This window comes from Jaculus jaculus, chromosome 1 (assembly GCF_020740685.1).
Source record: "Jaculus jaculus isolate mJacJac1 chromosome 1, mJacJac1.mat.Y.cur, whole genome shotgun sequence".
Lineage (NCBI taxonomy): Eukaryota > Metazoa > Chordata > Mammalia > Rodentia > Dipodidae > Jaculus > Jaculus jaculus.
This window is the reverse complement of record NC_059102.1, coordinates 222703232-222721437: the sequence shown is the minus strand read 5'-3', so window position 1 is coordinate 222721437 and position 18206 is coordinate 222703232. Positions and strand designations below refer to the sequence as shown.

The following is an 18206-nucleotide window of genomic DNA, read 5'->3' as shown; positions in this document are numbered from 1 at the left end:
CCATTGTCCAAAATGTAGGTTTCCATGTGACTTATTTATAGCCTCTTAGATTTTGATTAGCCCTCCCTCCACTTTACTTACTCAGTCTCTTCCCCTGACCTAACTTGGGCCTGTTCGCGCCCATTAATCTAATCTTCTACTTACATAGATCCAGTGCCATCCTATTAAGTACCCCCTTCCCTCCCTTCCTTTCTCTTCCCCTTATATATCTTTTCTAGCTTACTGGCCTTTGCTACTATTTTGTTTATCATTTATTTATTTATGTGTGTGTGAGAGAGAGGAAAGAATGGGCACACCAGGAACTCTAACCACTGCAACAAACTCCAGATATGTGTGCTACCATGTGCATCTGGCTAATGTGGGCTTTAGGGAATTGAACCAATGTCCTTCGGCTTTGCAGGCAAGTGCCTTAACCATTAAACCGTCTCTCCAGCCGTCTTTTTTTGATTTTTTGTTTTTCTTGAGGTCTTGTCCTAGCCCAGGCTGACCTGGAATTCATTTTGTAGTCTCAGAGAAAAAGAGAGAAAGAAAAAGAGAGAATGAATGAGAATAGGCACACCAGAGCCTCTAGCCATTGCAAACAAACTCCAGACACCTGCTCAACTTTGTGCATATGGCTTTATGTGGGTTCTGGGGAATTGAACCTGGGTCCTTTGGCTTTGCAGACAAGTGCTTTAACTGCTGAGCCATCTCTCCAGGCACTCTTCCCCCTACTCTTCTGTGCTGCCACAGAGGTGTGCACATAGCAGGTGACTGCACTGTTGTAAGTGCCTGCTAAAGGTAGTTGTTATAGACCTGTAGTTTAGTTAACTGCCTGGTACTCAGATTTGGACTGCTGTGTGTCACAGTTAATATGGTCCAAGAGCAGGCTGGTCCATGTTGGTATCCAGGCTGGGCATATCCCAGAGCTGGAGATCTGGAGGCTTCTGATTGGCTCATTTTTTTTTCCAGTGAGATTCCTTAGCTCAATGGTGTACTTCTCATATGGGCTTTCAACTCCTCTTGAAGTGTGGCAGGTGCAGTTTGTTTTTGCAGAGATCTCCCTTCATTCAAATTGTAAGGGTCAAGCTTCTGCCTGGGCAGTGGAGCAATTTGCTCCCAGGAAGGGATGGGGATGTGGATCAGTAAGTGTAGCAGGGTGGATGGAACAAGGAGGAGATGAGCCATTTGGTGAGATGGCTCTGTATTCTGGGGATATAAATAGTGGGCACTGGAGGGAGAAATAGCCAGGTGTGTTTCCTTGACCTAAGGAGGTTATCTTCCTTTGAAAGTCAGAGTTAGAACTGATTACAATGCCAATAAAAGCCAAAGCAAAGTCTTGTAGAGTAGAATGTGTTTGCACATGCCTTTAATCCTAGCACTTGGGAGGCAGAGGTAGGAGGATCACTGTGAATTTGAGGTCCGCTTGGAACTACACAGTGAGTTCCAGGTCTAGCATGAGACCCTACCTCGAAAGAAGCTTTAAAAAAAAGTCTTATGGAGTATGCCATGGAAGATTAAACCAAAAGTAAGTCAGGCTAGGTGTGGTCGGCTCATACCTTTAATCTCAGCATTTGGGAGACTGAGATAGGAGTACTGCTTAGACATTGAGGCCAGCCTGGAAGTACAGAGTGAGTTCCAGGTAATCCAGGTGTGGTGTCACACACCTATGCTAGTACTCAGGAAGGTGAGGAAATGTGAGTTCCAAGTTAGTCTGGGTAGCAGAATGTGACCCTGTCTCAGAGAAAAGAAAACAAATAAGAAAGAAATCAAATTAAAATGATGAAATTGAACTCTGAGTAAGCATTTTCAATTAGAAACCAATGTTGGGCAGTAAACCATACATACATTCTCCTTGCTAAGGCCTACAGTCTGTGTTGAATATATGGGACTGCTGAACTTTTTTTTTCCTATTGTTGGAGGATGGCTGAGACTGTCTCATTTGTAATCCAGGCTTCTGCTTCACCTTTCCTAGTGCTGGCATTATAGGTATGAGCCATTATGCCCAGTTTTGTTCTAAAATATATATATATTTGAGAGAGAGAGAAAGAGGCTGGGGGGGGGGGACACCAGAATCTTCAGCCTCTGCAAATGAACACTCCAGATGCATGTGCCACCTTGTACATCTGGCTTATGTGGGTCCTGGGGAATTGAACCTGGGTTCTTTGGTTTTGCAGGCAAGTGTCTCAACTGGTAAGCCATCTCTCCAGCCCCCTCCTTACCCCCCCCCCCCCCGCTTTTTTCTTTTGAGACAGGATCTCACTCTAGCCCAAGGTCTCAACTGTGTTTTCCAGAATACCCTCAAACACACAACTCTTTACCTCAACCTTTGAGGCCTATAGTTCTCAGTTTGTTTCTTGTAAATTTTGGTTGTATATTTTTCTTTTTGCATTTTAAGCTTTTGTTTGTGAGAGAGGAGAGATAAAATGAGAATGAGCATATGTGTATGGATGCATGCTGTTGCCCCTGCAAATGAATTCCAGATACATGCGCCTCTATCTGGCTTTATGTGGGTAATGGGGACTCGAATTTGGGCTAGCAGACTTTGCAAGTGAGTGCTTTTAGACACTGAGCCATTTATCTAGTCCTTTGGTTATATTTTTAAGATTTAATTTTATATTTAACCTCTCAAAAGTATGCTGGTAGTTTCCCCCTTTTTAAAAATATATTTTATTTATTTATTTGAGAAAGAGAGAGAGAGGGAGGGAGGGGTGAGGAGGGGTAGGGAGGGAGAGGGAGGGGGAAGGAGGGGAGAGGGAAGGAGAAGAGAGGAGGAGAGAGAATGGGCACACCAGCACCTCCAGTCACTGCAAACAAACTCCAGATGCATGTGCCTCCTTGTGCATCTAGCTTACATGGGTCCTGGAGAATCAAACTGGGATCCTTTGGCTTTGCAGGCAAAGGCCTTAACTGCTAAGCCATCTCACCAGTTCCCCTTTTTTTTTGAGGCAGGGTCTTGCTATGTAGCCCACCAGGTTGATCTCAAATTTGTGATCCTCCTTCTTCAGCTTCCCACGTACTGGGATTTACAGGTATATGCTGCTGTATCCAGTGGCATTTGATTTTTTCTTCCTTGAGGTAGGGTCTCACTCTAGCAGGTTGACCTGGGAAATCGCTCTGTAGCTTAGGTTGACCTTGAACTCACAGTGGTCCTGCTACCTCAGCCTCCTGAGTGTTGGGATTAAATGTGTGCCTAGCTTGACTTAAATTTGAAATAAAGCCTTTTTTATTTTTTTTTTTGGTGTTCTAGAAGTTGACCCCAGACTCTATTGAATGCTAGGAAGCACTCTTGCAATTGAGCTATACCCTTAGCCCTCTTTTAACTTTTTTTTTTTTTTTTTTCGAGGTAGGGTCTTGCTCTAGCCCAGCTGATCTGGAATTCACTATGTAATCTCAGGGGGGCCTTGAACTCAATGGTGATCCACCTACCTCTGCCTCCCAAGTGGTGGGATTAAAGGCATGTGCTACCACACCCGACATCCCTTTTAAATTAAAAAGAAAATGTTTTATTTATTTATTTGAAAGTGAGGGAGTTGGAGAGAATGGGAACATCAGGGTCTCCAGCCACTGCCAACAGATTCCAGGCTCATGTGTCACCTTGTGCATCTGGCTTATGTGGGTCCTGGGGAATTGAACCTGGGTCCTTTGCAAGTGCCTTAACTGCTGAGCCATCTCTCCAGCCCCTTCTTTTTTAATTTTTATTATCTTGTTAAGATTTTATTTTATTAGAGAGAGAAAGAGAGGAGGGGAGAGGGAGGGAGAGAATGGGCACGCCAGGGCCTCCAGCCACTGCAAACAACTCCAGAGGCATGTGTCATACGTCTCCTTATGCATCTGGTTTACGTGGGTCCTGAGGAGTCAAACCTGGGTCCTTTGGCTTTGCAGGCAAGCGTTAACTGCTAAGCCATCTCTCCAGTCCCCCCGCCCCCTTTTTGTTTTTTTGAGGTAGGTTTTCACTCTAGCCCAGGCTGACCTGGAATTCACTATGTAGTATCAGGGTGGTCTTTAACTCAGGCAATCCACCTACCTCTGCTTCCCAAGTACTGGGATTAAAAACCTGTGCCACTACACCTGACCCTGTTTTTTTTTAAATTTATTTTTATTATATATGGACACACTTAGTATGTAAACAACACATGTTGGTACCATCCTTTCTCTCATCCCTGCCTCTTTTCTGAAGAGGCCCCTCTCATTGGGAATGTAGGTCAACCCCATGGGGATTGTGTATATTATACATTGTGGGGGCAGTAGTCAGTTATCGGAGAGAGGCAATGTCTCTGTGCAAAATGTTCCAACTTGTGGCTCTAAGAATCTTTCCACCCCCTCTTCCACAAAATTCTCATGCTCAGCTCTTTTTTTTTTTTTTTTGAGGTAGGCTCTCGCTCTAGCCAAGGCTAACCTGGAATTTACTATGTATTCTCAGGATGTCCTTGAACTCACATTGATCCTCCTACCTCTGCCTCCTGAGTGCTGAGATTAAAGGTGTGCATCACCACACCTGGCACTCTTAAATTTTTAAAATTAATTAATTAATTTGTTTGAGAGGGACTGAGAAATAGGCAGATAGATGAGAGAATGGGTGCGCCAGGGCCTCCAGCCACTACAGACAAACTCCAGATGCGTGGGCCACCTTGTGCATCTGGCTTACATGAGTCCTGGGGAATCAAGCCTAGAACTGGGGTCCTTAGGATTCACAGGCAAATGCTTAACCACTAAGCCATCTTTCCAGTCCCTCTCTTAATTTTTTCTTAATTTTTTTGTTTATTTTTTATTTATTTGAGAGTGACAGAGAAAGAGGGAGAGGGAGAGGGAGAGAGAGAGAGAGAGAGGGAGGGAGGGAGAGAGGGAGAGAGAGAAGGGAGAGAGATATCTCCAGCCCAATTTGTTTTTTTAGATTTTATTTTTATTTATTTGACAGAGAAATGGGGGGGGGGGTAGGGAGAGAAAGGGAATGGGCATGCCAGGGCCTCTAGCCACTGCAGATGAACTCCAGACACGTGCGCCCCCTTGTGCATCTGGCTAATGTGGAACCTGGGGAATTGAATCTGGGTCCTTTGGCTTTATAGGCAAACACCTTAACCACTAAGCCATCCTTCTAGCCCCCCTCTCTTAATTTTTTGGTACAGAGTCTCATTAAGTTGCCCAGGCTGAGCTTGAACTCAATTTGTTACTCATTCAACCCTCAAATTTCCAATTTTTCTGCCTTGGCCTCTAGAGTACCTGGGCTTGATTCCAGGCCTTTGTCATCAGATCAGGGTTGAAATGAAGGATTATTACTCTCATAGCAGAAGGAAATGTGCATGGCTGTTTGTTAATCTGTGAAGAATAACTAGAAGGACCTTCCCCTCAACCTGTGTAGGGCTAGGCAGTGCTGCCTATCCCTAGAGAACACTTGGGAGGAGTGTTTTTCCTTTATGGCATGTTGGAGGATGTGCCAGTGAACCTTTGGGGAGTGTGTTGTGACCTGGATATGCAGGCTTTACAGTATGTTTTCCTTTGTGTCTTAGCCAAGGATGTTTACTAGCAGACCCAGGGCCAGATGCTGTATTAACACTCGTTCTCTGGGCAGGTTTCAATGGGCTGCCTTCTAGACTCCAGACTGACGGCTAGTCTTTTTATTTATTTATGTATTGGTAGCTTATTTTTCTTCTTTTCATTCTTTTAATTCATAGAAAACATAGTTCATGCACTAACTTCATGAAGACTTAACATTGATGTAAGGAGTACATTTTTGGAAATCAGAAGTAGACACAAAAGGAATATTCCTTGCCAACTAGTGACACATGCAGAGGAAGACCTTGGGGGATGCACTTCCGGGTTACAGCAAGACTTCTGAGTAGTTTGTGGTTAACCCTTTAGGGCAGGGATGTGCTTAGAGCCCTGGTGGAGCAGGGACACTGTCAGGGCCACACACCCCTCTGGAGGCTACATACTGAACTGCAGATGAAGCTGGAACTCCATGTTGCTTAAGTGCTATGTGAGGACCCTGTGACCGACATGTAAAGCAACTCACTCATACCAGGAGGAGGTAGTTGAGAGATTTGAGTGTTGAAGGACACTTTCCTTAATTCTTTTTCTTTTTCTTTTCTTTTTTTTTTTGGTGTGGTGGTTGGAACCCAGATCCTTGAGCTTGCTAGGCAAGACAGTCTCACTCCTCTGGGGTAGTGTTTGGGGGGTACTACTGACCTATCTGGCAAAAACTCCTTTCTTGTATTAAAACATGACACTTGCAACAGCATTTAGCACGATTGAAGTATTGTATTTCTCAAGCAAGAGCCTTAACCGTTGAGCCATCTTTCTAGCCCCTGTTGTGTTTCTCATAAAGCATAAAGCATAAAGCATTTTCTGGCCCTTGAAAAGTTTTAAAAATGTCAGAGGTCCTAGGAAATCAAATTCATGTGGAAATTAATTATTTTCTTTCTTCTTTCAGCCAAATTGCCTTGTAATCTTACAATGTGAGCATGAATTTGGATTGAAATAAGTGTACTTGAAAGCAGTCCTCTTTTAGAGATTATGGTTATCAGGGTGGGGTATAACTGAGCTGTGGAGCACTTGCATAACATGTGTATGGTCCTAACTTTCATCTCTAGTACCATGAACTTTGTGCACACACACAAAATGTGGTTATTCTGTCAATAGATTAGTGTGAACAATGAAAAAAACAATTTTTTTTTTTTTTTTGGTGTTCTGAGATAGGGTCTCACTTTAGCCTAGGCTGACCTTGAATTTACTATGTAATCTTAGAGTGACCTTGAACTCAAGATGATTCTCCTACCTCTGCCTCCCAAGTGCTGGGATTAAAGGTGTGTACCACCAAGCCTAGCTGAGAAATGTGTTTGTTTATTTATTTGACAGAAAGAAAATTGGAGGGAGGGTGAGAGAGAGAAAGGGAGAGGGAGGTAAAGAATGGGTGCGCCAGGGTCTCCAACTGCTGTAAATGAACTTCAGATACATGTGCCACCTTGTACATCTGGGTTATGTGGGTTCTGGGGAATTGAACCTGGGTCCTTTGGCTTTGCACGCAAGCACCTTAACTGCAAAGCCATCCCTTCAGCCCTTATTTATTTATTTGAGAGAGAAACAGAAAGGCAGCACTGCAAAGAAACTCCAGATGCATGCACCACTTAGTGCATCTGGCTTTATATGGGTACTGGGGAATTAAACCTGGGATGTCAGGCTTTGCAGTCAAGGGTCTTTAACTGCTGAGCCATCTCTCCAGCCCCCAAGAATAGTTTGAAGAATTTTTCAAAAATATTTGTTTATCAGAGAGACAGAGGCAGGTGTAGAGAGAATGGATGCGCCAGGGCCTCTGGCCACTGCAAATGGAATTCTAGACGCGTCTGCCATCTCCTGCATCTTGCTTATGTGGATATTGGGGAATTGAACCTGGGTCCTTAGCCTTTGTAGGCAAGCACCTTAACTGCTGAGCTATTTCTCCAGCCCATTTTTTTATTTTTAAAGAGTGAGAGAGGGTAGGGCGTGGAGAATGAGAATTGGCATGCCAGGGCCTTCAGCCACTGTCATCAAACTCCAGACCCATGTGTGCATGTGCAACCTCGTGCATGTGTCACCTTGTTCATCTGGCTTACACGGGATCTGAGGAGCCAAATGTGTTTTTTTTTTTTTTTTCCTTCAAGGTAGGGTCTTGTTCTGGCCCAGGCTGACCTGGAATTCACTATATAGTCTCAGGGTGGCCTTGAACTCACAGTGATTCTCCTATCTCTGCCTCACAAGTGCTGGGATTAAAGGCGTGTGCCACCACGCCCAGCTATTTGTAACTTTTAAAAATATTTTTTTGTTTATTTGTATTTATTTGAGAGTGACAGGCATAGAGAGAAAGAGGCAGACAGACACGGGGGGGGGGGGGAGGGAGGGAGGGAGAGAGAGAGAATATGGGTGCGCCAGGGCCTCCAGCCACTGCAAACGAACTCCAGATGCGTGGGGCCCCTTGTGCATCTGGCTAATGTGGGTCCTGGGGAATTGAGCCTTGAACTGGGTCCTTAGGCTTCACAGGCAAGCGCTTAATCACTAAGCCATCCATCTCTCCAGCCCAATTTGTAACTTTTTTGTTTTTGTTTTTGTATTTCGAGGTAGGGTCTCACTCTGCTCCAGGCTGACCTGGAATTATCTCTGTCATCTCAGGGTGGCTTTGAACTCATGGCGATCCTCTTACCTCTGCCTCCTAAGTGCTGGGATTAAAGGCGTGCGCCACCACGCCCGGCTTCCAATTTGTAACTTTTTTAATGAGAGAGAGAGAGAGACAGACAGACAGACACAGAGACAGACAGACAGACAGACAGACAGACAGAGACAGAGAAGTTGGCATGCCAGGACCTCTAGCCACTGCATTTGAACTCCAGACACATGTGCCACCTTGTGCGCATGTGTGACCTTGTTTGCTTAAGTCATCTTGTGTGTCTGGCTTACATAGGATCTAGAGAGTCGAACATAGGACCTTAGGCTTTGCAGGCAAGCACCTTAAGTAAGCCATCTCTTTAGTCCATAATTGTTTTCTTTTTTCTTTTTTGTTTTTTTGAGGTAGGTTCTCACTTTAGCTCAGGCTGCCCTGGAATCCACTATGTAGTCTAAGGGTGGCCTTGAACTCACAGCGATCCTCCTACTTCTGCCTCCCAAAGTCTGGGATTTAAGGCATGCACCACCATGCCTGGCTTTTTTTTTTTTTTTTTCTGGGCAAGGTCTTACTGTAGCCCAGGCTGGCCTCAAACACACAGCCATCCTCCTACCTCTTGCCTTGCAGGTGCTGGGATTAAAGGCATGCACTGGAGCCCAGCTGTTTTTATTTTTATTTTTAAATTTCACTTATGTATTTATTTGAGAGAGTGAGAGCAGGAAAGAGGCAGAGGGAGGGAGAGAGAATGGGCACACCCGAGCTTCCAGCCACTGCAAACAAACTCCAGATTCATGTGCCACCTTGTACATCTGGCTTACCTGGGTCCTGGGGAATTGAACTGAGGCCCTTTGGCTTTGCAGGCAAACACCTTAACCACTAAGTCATCTCTCCAGCCCTGTTTTTTTTTTTTTTTTTAAATTTATTTGAGAGCGACAGAAAGAGAAAAAGGCAGAGAAGGCGGGAGGGGGGGGGGAGAAAGAGAATGAGAATGGGCTCATCAGGGCCTCCATCCACTGCAAATGATCTCCAGACACATGCACCACCTTGTGCATCTGGCTTAAGGTGCTGGGAAATTAAGCCTCAAACTGGGCTTCTTAGGCTTCATAGGCAAGTGCTTAACCGCTAAGCTATCTCTCCAGCCCCAGCCCTGTAATTTTTTTCTTTTAAAGGTAGGGTTTCGCTGTAGCCCAGGCTGACCAAGAATTCACTATGTAGTCTCAGGGTGCCCTCACATTCACAGTGATCCTGCTATCTTGGCCTCCCAAATGCTGGGATTAAAGGCGAGCGCCACCATGCCCATCTCTCGGGTGTTTTTAAACTTAAAAATTTATTTATTTAGTTGCAAGCAGAGATTGATAGAGTGAAAGAGAGAGAATGCGTATGCCAGGGTCTCTGGCCACTGCACATGAACTGTATATACATGTGCCACTTTGTGCATCTGGCTTTAGGCTGGTACTAGGGAATTGAACCTGGGTCATTAGGCTTTGAGACATCTCTCCAGCCTCACCCCCCACCCCCGCTTTTTTTTTTCTTTTTTTTTTTGAGACAGGGTCTTGCTCTACCCCAAGCTGACTTGAAATTCACTATGTAGTGTCAGGGTGGCCTCAAACTCATGGCAGTCCTCCTGAGTGGTGGGATAAAGGTATGTACCACCAAGCCTGGCTCTCCAGGTCTTTTCAATATTTTTTATTTATTTAAAAATTATACATGAATAAAGTCTTTATAAAAGGATACATGCTGGGGGGCTGGAGTGATGGCTTAGTAGTTAAGGCTCTTGGCTATGAAGCCTAAGGACCTATATTCTACTCTAGGTCCTACGTAAGCCAGATGTACATGGTGACTCAAGCATGCACATGCACACAAGGTGGCACAGACGATTGGAGGTCGATTGTAGTGGCTGGAGGTCCTGGCGTGCCAATTCTCTCTTTCTTTCTCTCTCACTCTCTCGTAAAAAAAAATACACACACACAAAGATACATGCTTGTTGTGATGGCACATACCTTTAATCCCAGCACTTGGGAGGCAGAGGTGGGAGGATCACCATGAGTGGAGGCCAGCGTGAGACTAATAATGAATTACAAGTCAGCCTGGGGGTGAGACCTTACCTGGAAATAAACAAAATCAACAAAAAGTGTAAAATAGTTTAAAATGAATTGGGTGAAAATTTTGCTCAAATAACAGGGTTTGCTTTGTGTCTGCCTGCCTCCCTCCCTCCTTTTTTGCAGCTTTGGGATGTAATCCAAGGCTTGATGCATGCTGGGCAAGGGCTCTGCTTACTACTGAGCCCCAGTCCCCTCCCCAGGGTTGTTTTCAAGTATTTTGCCGATAACTTTGTTCTCAGGGCAAAGAGAAAGCTGAGAAAAATGAGGCTCTCACCGAGTCTTTGGCTTTAGAATGGCACCTGCAGGTGATTGCGTCAGGTTTCATTACCAGCAGGTGAACGAGCCATTTGCTGTTCCAGGAGGCACTATGCATTGAGACCACAAAGCCTTGAATTCAAGCAGCTTAGTCTAAGAGACCCCAGAGGAGCCTGGGGTCACTGCCAAGTAAGTCTACACCTGGTTTACCAGTTGTTACAGAAACAAGTCCTATACGGGTTCACCTTTGTCCTCCACCCCTAATTTCTCAGTAGAAGTTGGCACTGTTCTCTAGTGCACCCCACCAGTCACCAGTCCAGAAGGGTGTGTAACTAATATGTCACAGCTTATGTCTTGCTTTTTAACTCAGGACTTGTCAACTCAGACTCTAGAATGCTAACATTGGTCTTCAGCCTTAGGTCTCCCACCTTACCACCCCTTGGTTCTGTTTGTGGCTAAGTTGGCATTAAGACAGGTGAGGAGCTGTGAGGTAACATCTTGCTTGCATTGCTGTAATATATATCATCTGATCACTCAGCATAAGGCAGCTCTTACAATATCCACCTGATATAGCAGTGAAAAACTGAGATAAACTTGCTGAATTTCTACACCAAGTCAGGCTTGAGAATAAGAATTGTGTGTGTGTTTGAATGTTTGTTGAGACAGGGTCTCTGCAGCCCAGGCTGGCCTGCAACTCAGTGGTTGGCTTCAGCCTCAATGGTAGGATTATAGGCATGAGCCACCCTGCCAGGCTGGATTTGAACATTTGAAGTTCTGTGTAGCAAAGCAAGTTGTGAAAACTGAGGCAGGGAGGACAGTGGTCAGGGCTTTGTATGCTTTGTATAATTTTCACATTGAGGGCTGCTTCTGTTTCTCCTGGGAGATTACATTATGACATTAGATTTTTTGGAGGTGTGGGAGTGTGTGGGTCAATGATAAAGTTGCCAGTTTTGTTTGGAACTTCATATAGAATGCAAAAATAGTTTTTAGGAAGGCCTTAGAGCAGGATAAAGATTTTGTAAAGCTTGTTTCACAAGTTTTTAAAGTCTTTACAATTTGGGGTGGAGCTTCAGTCATGGGTGAGAATTACATTTTTTTTTTTAAAGTACAGCGTTATTTGAGAGGAATATCCTTAGGCTTCCAGGCAAGTACCTTAATCGCTAAGCCATCTCTCCAGCCCTACAAGCTTTTTTTTTTTTTTTTTTAAAGTTTTTCGAGGTAGCGTCTCACTTTAACTCAGGCTGACCTGGAATTCACTATGTAGTATCAGGATGGCCTTGAACTCAAGGCGATCCTCCTACCTCTGCCTCCCAAGTGCACAAGTTTTTTTTTTTTAATGTTTATTTATTTATTTGAAAGTGACAGAGAAAGAGGCTGGTAGAGAGAGAGAGAGAGAGAGAGAGAGAGAGAGAGGGGGAGGGAGGGTGGGAGGGAGAGAGAGAGAGAGAGAGAGAGAGGGAGGGAGGGAGAGAGAGAGAGAGAGAGAGAGAGAGAATGGGCGCGCCAAGGCCTCCAGCCACTGCAAAGGAACTCCAGACGTGTGCGACCCCTTGTGCATCTGGCTAACGTGGGTCCTGGGGAATCGACCCTCGAACCGGGGTCCTTAGTCTTCGCAGGCAAGCGCTTAACCGCTAAGCCATCTCTCCAGCCCACCAAGTGCACAGTTTTTTTTAAAAAATACAATATAAAACGTAATTACATTGCCAGTGGTGTTTGGTGAGACTTTTGTTTTACATGTGTGTATTACAGTATGTTAAAAAAAACACCGCTTTTTTTTGTTTTAAAGATAGAAGGTTCATTTTAAAAATTCTACTTATTTTATTTATTAGGTTCAGGGAAATGGAGCCTAGGTCTTTAGGCTTCGCAGGCAAGCGCCTTAACCCCTGAGCCATCTCTCTCGCCAGTCCAAGTCACCCATTAGTCTAGGTGTCTCATTACGAATTATTTGTTTTAAAACCAGACAGGAACATAGTAGGAGCCTGTTTTGGTGATTCTAGAGCCTTTTTGTGACATTACGTTTTTTTAGTGAACTTTGTATTTTCTTCGCTGAAATTGTACATGAGCTTTCATAGCACATTCAAATCACATCTTTTTCAGCGTCATTTGAGGGATAGGTGCAGATTTGTTTTTGGGGGGTTTGTAAAACTGTTCCTCCGTCTGCCCTTTCAGTCCATCCACACAACCTGCCTCCCACGATGTTGGCGCCGAAGTTCCGAACGGGGCGCTTCCTTTTGGCTACCGGGCGGACGGCATTGTAAGTCCCGTTTCTGAGATAGCTCGGAGTTGATAAAGGTCTCCACGGTTGTCCAGGGCGAGGACACCGTGACTCAGCTCTGGGCGCGGCCCGCCAATCCTCCCGACACGACCTGGCGGCGACCGCTTGGGCGCGCGGGACCCGGCGTTCTGGGAGCGCGCGCGAGCCCTCGTGGGAACCCTTAGCGCAGCGCTCAGCGTCGGGCGTGAGCTGGGCGGGAGAGGCGGCGCTTCCGGGGCCGCCCCGCCCTCTCAGATAGAACCCCGCCTACCGACCACGCCTTCAGGATATGCCCCTCCCCCTCGTTCGCCGAGCCCCGCCCAGCCGGACGCGGGCGGTGGCGTCGCCTTTAAGAGCTCCCCGGTGTTTTGGGGGCCGCGGGCCGGGCGCACTGACCTGGTGCGCATGTCCCGGGCGGTGACGCCGGCGCCGGGCTCCATGTGTGCGGCCGAGGGGCGCATTATCTGGCCGGCGGCGCGGGCGGGCGGGCGGACCGGCGGAGCGAGCGCCGCGGGCCCGGGCGGCCCCACAGGCGCAGTGAGCACGCGCGGTCGGGCGCCTCCGGCTCCTCCGCCGCCCGGCCCCGCGGTCGCCCCCGGCCCCGCATTCCCGCAGACGCGCACTCTGCCCTAGGGCCCGGTCGGCCCTCGGCCCGGTAAGTTCGCGACCAAACTTGGCTGGGGCGGGGCCCGGCCGGGGGCGCGGAAAAGTGGGAGCGCGCTAGTTCCGCTTTGCGAGTTCCGCCACCGTCTTTCTCGTGTTGTCGGGAAAGTTCCCCACTCCGACGCCGCGTGCACGTGGGGCCTGGCGGTCCGGGGGTCCCGGAAAGTCGCGGCGTCGCCCTTCTTCACTCCTACCCTTCTTCAGACAGGGGAAGGGCAGGAGACCGTGGGTAGGGGCGGCGGGCGTGTGGGGTGTGGGGGTGCGAGTCCTCTCGGGCTGGGGGTCCTGGGCAGGCTGGGCCGCGGCAATGAACCCCGTGGCGGCAGCAGAGGATCCCGTGTCAGAATAAGAGTCCTCGCGCGCCCACGCCTGTAGGGCCGGGCCTCTTGCCTTCCTCGCCCTTCCTGCTTGACCCCTGGGAGTCCCGGGACCCTCCCCCCAGTGGGTGCCTACCTTTCTCATGGTCTTCCACTTTAAATTTGCCTCCCCGTCTAGGTGGTGGTTTTCTCCCTCCCACCCCCAATCTGGAACGGGTTGGCATCAGTGACTAGACAGCAGCAGCTGGCCTTTTAAAGGGATTAATGCCAAGAATCGGAATTGATCACTTCAACAAGGAAAGGCTTCTGGGCAAGGCCGCGACCGCAGCCAGACCCGACCCAGGAGCACACCAGGATTCAGAAATGAATGGGGATCAGTTCCTGTAGGAACTGAATGACAGCCCTGGGCGTTTTCATCCTGCCCCAGGGATTTTGTAGAGACTGGTAGTTTTGTGAACCTGACCCAGTGTCTCCGTATGTAGTTTGCACTTATCTTTCTTTGGATTCTTCAGAACAAAGTCCGGTTGAGTCACCTGAGTCTTGTCTTTCCCCTCTTCTCATCCATTTACTTCAGTGTTCTTGGAGTACACAACGCTCCCCACATCTCTGGTTCTGTGTGTCCATTCCCACAGTGACATCTCCTGGCTGTAGCCAGGGACAGACAGCCCTGTGTGCTGGCGCTTCAGTCTTTGACTAGTCTCATCCTGTCGTGTGCTTCTCTTAGTTACAAGTTTTCTTTTAAAGCAGCACTGTGCTAGCAGCCTTATGGGAACAGCTCGGGACTGTAGTTTGTTAGACCTTACCTGCTGCTGTGGAGGTAGGCTCACCGCTCAGCCTGTCCCCAGATCTGAGGGCCTACTGTGCCACGTTTCACATGCCAGCATATTGGGTGTCCGAAATGGTCTGCCAGGGTGCCGTGTATGTAGTCTTTACTAGAGGCTAGGCTGCTCCCCTAGAGCTTAGAGTATTTGAGGGCACAGCCAAGGCTTCATTCTGGATGCCAGAGCCTGGGAATGCCTCTATTGGCAGCTGGCCCGTGAGCATTCCCGGAGCTCCTGAACTGGAGGCAGTTTTCTCGTTCAGACTCCTGGGCACCTCTGTTTGCAGGCAGAGGTGATTTGGGGACTCTTGTTACCAGATGGTCTATGAAGGGCATAGCCACTGACTTTCTTCAACAGGCCCAAACTTTTCTAGAGAAAGCAGGTCAGAATGTCGGAAAATTACTACTGTTGGTGAAAAAAATCCTGAAAGGATTTGTACTAACAGGTCAGTAAAATTTTTGCATTAGAGTTAGTAATAGTCCAATCTTCCTTTAAAAACAAACAGACAAGCAAAATCTCTGGGCTGGGCATGGTGGTGGGCACACCTTTAATCCTAGCACTCAGGAGTCAGAGATAGGAACCTGTGATTTTTTTTTTTTTTTTTAAGTAAGGAATGTTTGTTTTTCTTTTTGAGACAGGGTCTGACTTAGGCAGACCATGAACTCCTTTTGTAACCCATATTGATTTTTTTTTTTTTTTTTTTTTTTTGGTTTTCCGAAGTAGGGTCGCTCTAGCTCAGGCTCACCTGGAATTCAGTATGTAGTCTCAAGGTGGCTTTGAACTCACAGCAGTCCTCCTTCCTCTGCCTCCCAAGTGCTGGGATTAAAGGCATGCGCTACCCTGCCCAATCCATTTTTTTCAAATATTTTTTTGTTGTTTATTTTTATTTGTTTGAAAGTGACAGGCAGAGAAAGAGGCAGATAGAAAGAGAGAGAATGGGTGCGCCAGAGCTTCCAGCCACTGCAAACGAACTCCAGACGCATTTGCCCCCTTGTGCATCTGGCTAACGTGGGTCCTGGGGACTCGAGCCTCGAACCGGGGTCCTTAGGCTTCACAGGCAAGCGCTTAACCACCAAGCCATCTCTCCAGCCCCATTTTTTTTTTTTAATTTGAGTAATGAAACACATTCTGAAGATTCCAGTGCTTAGCTCTCCAGTAGCTCATCTGGCTTGTTCTGCATCATTTATTTTGTGAATTTCTGGCATTGCAAGTAGTGATTTGTGGATTGATTTATTCAGTGCATATTGGCATGCGCACTATGCCTCTGGCTCTGCTAGGAATCCCTGCTCAGTGGAAGTCTAGTGAGATTAGTAGGCCGAGACTGGTAATTAATCTCATAAACGAGGAGAAACAGGGACCAGGAGAGAAGGGCTTTGTGACCAAGGGGACCTTTAGAACTACTGGGATCAGAGGATGAGCAGGCTGAGATAAGCAGGGAGTGTGCTAGGATTGAAGGAAGGTGCTGGAATTGGAGTAGAGCACCCCCATAGTCTGGAGACCAGACTGAAGTGGTGTCTGGTGCTTCCCCTGAGGCCATTGAGACTCCCATCAGGGGGAGAAAGATAGGTGGGGGTGAGGACCATTTTGGGTCCTAGCATATAACTGAAGCATACAGGGAAACTCAGCATTACCAGTAGCAGCAGCTCATAAAAGCTAGGTAGTGCAGGTGTTTGCCTGTGGAGTGGACAGGGCTTTTTCCCCTAGAATTTTCTTCTCTTTTGTTTGTTTTTCAAGGTGAGGATCTTGTTCTAGCTCAAGCTGACCTGTATTTTCACTGTGTAATTTCAGGGTGGCCTTGAACTCATGGTGATTCTCTTACCTCTGCCTCCCAAGTGCTGGGATTAAAGACGTGTACCACCATGCCCAGCTTCTCTAGATCTTTCTCTGTCTTCGTAATTCAGCTAATTTAGGAATAGTAGAAATTACTCTGTAGTAGAAATGATTGTAGAAACTAGGAAGATTATGAAATGGGTTTGTAGGTTAAATCTTCAGGTGCAACTGAATGTCACAGAGTGAGGCTGTCCAGGCAACCAGAAGAACAAGTTGTCATGGTGGAAGGCAGAGTGTGGTCCTGGTTAGAATGGATCCTCTTGAGTTCTCTAAACTGCCACAGGAGGTGACAGTCTTGCTTCTGATTTCTAGTCTTTCAGGTAATGAAACTTCATGTTTGTTACCTGTGCCAAACTGCCTCTTTGGATCAAAGTAGGAAGGCAGTGAATCCAGGTTGAGATAAAAAGATAGTCTTGCCAGATGTGGGGCGCATGCCCTTAATCTCAGCACCTGGGAGGCAGTGGTAGGAGGATCGCTGTGGGTTTGAGGACATCCTGAGACTACATAGTGAATTCCAGGTCAGCTGGGGCTAGAATGAGACCCTACCTCCAAAACAAAAGACAGATCTTGAGATGGCCACAGCCAGGGGAGGCTAGTTTTCTCAGGGGTACTGGTCCTCTTCTGCAAGCTTGATCTTAGACTTCAGTCTGAGTGTCAGACTTCACCCCTCCCCCACAAGCGCTTTCCAGGCTGTATTTGTGACCTCTTTTTGTCTGCTGAAAATGTAGGTTAGTCTTTCAGAGACAAAAGAATAAGATACCTGCTGGAGCCTTAGGAAGTGACTAGGATGCCTCTTAAGTCTTCCAGGGTATGTGTGTGGGGTGGGGTCTTCTTCCCCCAGCCAGTGTCCCTTGCACTACCCCTTCCCATGAGCTACATTCTTTTCACCTTTGTAAATGTACCTTTTCATTTTACAAATGAATGATCTGGGATTCACCTCACTTTTGATTTTCAGTTCTAGGGATCCTCATATAAAAGAACTGATGACATCCGTCCTAGAATTCTACATATCCCCATCAGAGACAGGGAGGTTAGGAAGTGGGCAGATAGCTAGCTCCCAGCAGGTTCAGGGTGAGGTTTGAGGCTGTAGGACCTTGAGTCTACTTGTCCTCACAACGCTAGATTGAGCTGGGAACAGGAGGCTTTTGTGCAGGCCAGGAGAGAGAAGCCACTTGTTGGAAAGATTCATTGAGGACTCCTTCAGTCATTCTGTAGCCCTGAGCACCAGGTGACCCACCTTGTTGGTGAGAGCTTTCAGTTTGAACCTAAAACTTCACTTAGCCTAGTGAGGTGCTGCAGGGGCTTCCTTGCTTGGTCTGCCCTGCCTGGGATGTTGATGTCAGCATTGGGAGTTACAGACCCAAGAGGCAGGTGCCTTAGTATGTAAACATTAGCCACTGCTGCACTCCTGTGGGGAGCCTCTCCTTCACCCTTTTTACAGCTGTTTGTCATGTGTCCTATGGAATTTTGCCTTAGCTTTGTGCCACAGGCTGGCTCATGGTCTAGACTCAAGAGGGCTAAGTCCACTATGGGGAGAGACTTTAGAAGGTCACCTTGCTGGTTATTCTCAGGTGGGACCTGGCCCTGCTTTTCTGGCCAGCTAGGGTCCTGGAATTCACTATGTAGTCTCAGGGTGGCCTCAAACTCATGGATATCCTCCTGCCTTTGCCTCCCAAGTGCTAGGGTTAAAGGTGTGTGCTGGGCTGGGGAGATGGCTTAGTGGTTAAGGTGCTTGACCTACGAATCCTAAGTACTTAGGTTCCAGAACCAACATAAGCCAGATGCACATGGTTACGCAGTGGCAAGAGGCTCTTTAGTGTGTGCTCTCTCTCCTCCTCTCTTCCCACTCTCTCA

General features: G+C 47.1%; 1 protein-coding gene across 5 annotated transcripts in view; it reads left to right on the top strand.

Annotated features, from left to right (window-relative positions):
* The window catches only part of Gatad2a (GATA zinc finger domain containing 2A), a 127454-nt gene that overhangs the window by 23278 nt on the left and 85970 nt on the right, over window positions 1-18206 (top strand). Inside the window, exon 1 of one of the 5 annotated variants that reach the window (XM_045153526.1) lies at window positions 13326-13376. The exons of 2 other annotated variants lie outside the window; for them this stretch is intronic. The gene's annotated coding sequence lies outside the window, so the exon portion shown is untranslated. Of the gene's footprint in view, window positions 1-13325; window positions 13377-18206 lie in introns of those variants that run through there. 2 more of the 5 variants (XM_045153540.1, XM_004665992.2) reach the window with 2 other exon arrangements.